Raw genomic sequence first — 4553 nt, 5'->3', positions numbered from 1 at the left:
AAAATTGTTCCTTATAATAGAAATTCATTTATATTAGTATTTTTTAATTTTTATTAGTTTATATTAATATTTTTTAATTTTTCTCAATAAGAAATAAGATTATGTATAATTAATAACGTATATATTAGAAAATCTTTCTCTTTCTCTATCTGTTATTTTTTAGAAATCCTCTTATCTTATTATATGAGAATACAATACAATTTTTATCAGGGCAGATGAGAAAGCCGCTAGGCTTTCGGAAGACAGTGGAATCGTCTAGATCTTTTGCGAATGCCCAGACAGCGTTTCCGACAAATAATCTCCTGGCGAACTGGGTGGTGCAAGGATCGAACCATTCGGTTTAATGTATGCCGTCCAAATGGAAACTCCTTAGCGCCTAAAATCGTTTTATCGGCGATCGATAGTCGCGATCGATATTCCACGGCGAGATGGGATCGCAGAGGGCCCGAAAGCAGGGAGATCGGAGATTCCATCGCGTCGGCAGAGAGACCGAAAGAGACGAAGGGAGAGCGGCCCTATTGTTCTTTCACGGGGCCACGCCTTGTGTCTGTAATTACAGACAGGTCCCTGCGAGAGAGAGCCCTTTGATGCCCGCGCCTCGAGATCCGCGGGCTCACCGCATAAAAGGGATCCGTAGAATCTTCGCGGCGATCGATCCTAGACTAAAAGAGAGATCTGCCGGAGATGAATCGGCCCGAAATTAGAGATTCGCGATGCAACCTGCTATTCTTTTGTGCGGCATTAGAAATATCGCGTCGATATTTCTAATAAATTTTTCTCTCTAAATTTTTTTATATGCCTAAAATATCGCTTCAATATTTCTACTTCCATATAAACAAAATTTTGGACGAGCGCATAATATCGCATTATCTATTAATAAATTATATGTATGTACCATAGAATGCTAGATATATTAAAAAAAAAAGACTTCTCAAAAGTATGTGTGTGGACATAATACGAAAAAGAAAATAACGTGCCCATTTAATTAATTAAAAAATGGTCGCCAAAAAATGATTGTAATGTTTCAACATATGTAATTACAAATAAATTGCATTAATAAAAGTCTTTGATGCCAACACTTCGATGTACAGTTTATTTGCAGCAAATGTGCAATTGGTTTAAAATATATTGATACAAAATTAGAGATTTACAATTGTGCTAGGAAATAGATTGAGAAAAATCGTGAAAATTAATAGAAGGTTCTTTCACAAAAATATCGGTCTGATTGCACTAGAACGAAACCATTTCTTTTCTTTCAAATGTTATCGCTATTTATGGCAGATGACTTTCCACCTCGCAAGAGTTAGTAATAGAAGCGCCAGATTGTTCTCGCCAGCCGCCAGAACTGAAATATATGACGTAAACGATATGTTTTCACGGCGTGATACCCTCAGAAAATTAGAGCGGATCCAAACAAAGCATTTCCGTACTTTATGTGACAACTAATCGCCGATCTATACGCAAACGCGGTCAAAAGGAAAATAGAATAAGAAGAAGAAAGGAGCGCGCGCGCATATACCTGCTTCAAGAATCGAAATCATAAGTTTTCGGCGTAAGTCAGTTGGCATAGGCGTTACCACCGTGCTAAGTTATGTGCGAGGAAAATGGTAGGTGCGTTAAAGCGTAGCAAGGCGTTTCAAAACGCACAAAGGTCCGCTTGTTTTCTTCACAGATATCATCGTAACTTACAAATCGGAGATCGAAATGGAATCATCGATTTTTAGTGTATTTTTTTCCAATGGAACATATGTTCCTTCAACGATAGAAATTTTTATAAAAGCTTTTAGTTCTCTCTCTCTCTCTTTCTCTATCGTTGTTAAATTTTTTCATTCTTTGTTTACAGATTAAAATTTAAAATTTTTATTGTACAAAAATAAAATTATATAACAGTTCTTTATATATTTGCTTTAATAAATAAATTTAAGAGATTATTTTACAGCAAGGTAATTTGATAGGATTAGATCAGGATCTTATGTCAAGGTGGCTCCAAAGTATCGGTCTACCGTTCGGGCTTCGATATTTTTGGCAATAACCGGTAGCTACCAAAGGATTATCACCGAGACGAATCCTATAGTTGGAAATTCATTCCGCGAAGTAGTTCGGTGACTGGGACCAAAATAAAGAAGCTCGACTATACACTCTATTGACTGGCTTTTGATCGGCTACCGCCAATATCCTATCGACTATCGCCACTAGGTATGCCGGCCAACTAATAGGCGCGTCTCCAATTTCAGTCAATAGTTTTTTGTGATCGTAAACGCGCCTCAGATTAACTTTGACGCTGCGACGAGGCGCAAACCCAATTAAGAGTCGGTCGTATAACGCGTGCCCTGTAACCTTGCTTGCTTCTAGGTAGAGAACGATATGAACTGTCTCGGTAAAAAAAAAAAAAAAAAAAAAAAAAAAAAAAAAAAAAAAAAAAAAAAAAAAAAAAAAAAAATCTAAACGGCAAAAGAAAACGCGAAGTCCGTGAAAAAACTCGTTGACAGTGTCGGATTGCCTTTGTCTATTTGAAATCTTTCTTTAAGAGAAATTTAGTCCATTTTCAAAAAATAAAAATTAATTATTTAGACAACAATTCCATGAAAAATAAATGTACAATTTTATTAATAATCATTGCAAGATTAAAATGCATTTTTAAGACTTCGCAGTAGAATTCAAACTTATCTCTCATGTTTAACTACATGGCATTTTAACTTGATCTTAAATTGATCTTCGCTTTCCGCATTGTTCGTAGCCGTCAGTGAAGATCGCAAAGAAGGGTGGCTTTAAAATTGGCCCAACCTTTTTGACTGGATGGAATCATAAAGATTGGCGATCGCGAATGTAATGGCATTCCCTGCTGAGCATTTCTCGTCGTAATCTGTGGGAAGCTGAGGTCCTGACCCCAATACGAAGGAACGTGATCTTGCGAGTGCAAGGCCGTCGCGATTCACGAGATCTCCATGCAAGAGAGAGCACGCTACACGAAATTTTAGTACCGCGGTGAAAATACTTGAGATAACATGCTCTCCTCGAACTCGTCCTCGGATTAGCATCACGACCAGCGATTGCTCTATCATCGTAATTAAAAATTTGCGTATAAATTAAAATCAATATTAATTAAAACAAATTACTTTGAAGACGTAAACGTAAATAGTGCTCTCAAATTATGCGAAAGATGTGTGTAAAGAAACGATCTTTTTAGTTGTTGAAATTAGTTCGTCCTAACAAATATAGAAAGTTGCCGTTCGGTATTCAACCGATTCGAGCAATAAATGCAAGATAATTTTACGAACATCTTAAATTTCACGGACGGATTCGTTAGTGCCTGAATCATTAATAATTTAATCACGCCCATGTAACGTTATCAGATCCCATTTTCTTAATTAGCAGAATCTGATACATCTATAATTTTAATTAGCATTGATTATGTAAGTTTCATTTCACTAATTAAAAGTCCTCTTTGTAATTTATATCGGTGGAATCGAGGTGGTCCATTGAAAAAAACGAAAAATATTTTGCGAGTGGCATGTGTGTGTGAACTCTGATGAATATTTTACTCAGCCCTTCTAAAAAGCAAAGCGCTGACTTGCTCTTTTCTTAAATCTTTTTTCGCGAAAGAATTATAAGTTTAAGGTTTTATACATTCTATTAGAGTTATTATTAATAGTAAATAAATAGTATTAATATAATTATATTTTCCGAATAATTATTGACAAGCAAATAATATCAAGATTATTATATAATTAAAAAAATTAAATTAGAATAAATTGGACAAATTGAGAACCGCTGAAGAATATTCGGGTGTCCTAATTGAAAATCGGTCAAAAACTGTCCACCTCTATCTTTGCTCAGTGATTCAACCGGTGGCTTCATTAATCGCGACACGGACCTCCATGCTGCGCGGCATATTTGATGACTTTGCGACCACCCTATACAAAATGATTCCCTTAATGAAAACACGATCATACGCGATAAAAGATGACCACCCTTGATTACCTCACAGAAGGTTGCATAGCATAGCGGCTCGGTATCGCTCAACAGTGATTTATTTCCATGGTAGAATTAAGAAGCTAATGAATAATTATCCGATTTAATTATAATTACATTGTCCGGGGCCGGCCATATTTAATGAAAGCATTCATTTTCTCTTGCATTTGTAGGACGGAATGAAATTTCATTTCTAATGTAGCGAGTAAATTATAGAGAGACACTTGTATTGATTTAGTTTAGAATTTTTTCTCCCGCCATTCCAATCTGTAGCTCGATAATCCAACCGACCTTATAATTATGGATGATATCAGTAATTTCAGGAAAAATATATGGTCATAAGAATATGTATTTTCCAACTAAGAGAACCTCGTCGATTCAATCGATCGCGGCAGTCAATTTATTACTAGCTCGAAATAATCGATCAAAAACGTGATTAGCTTCTAATAGCTTCGTACTTTTTTATTAGGATAGTTTATTTTTCCATCGTGAAAAGTCAAGAGCGCGTTGAGTGCCCAAATAAAAGGGCTGTGCCGTAATGGAAATCATAATGATTCAGCAACACCTGCATCATATTTTTT

Source organism: Formica exsecta, unplaced genomic scaffold (assembly GCF_003651465.1).
Source record: "Formica exsecta isolate Colony F162 unplaced genomic scaffold, ASM365146v1 scaffold37, whole genome shotgun sequence".
NCBI lineage: Eukaryota > Metazoa > Arthropoda > Insecta > Hymenoptera > Formicidae > Formica > Formica exsecta.
This window is presented reverse-complemented; position numbering follows the sequence as displayed.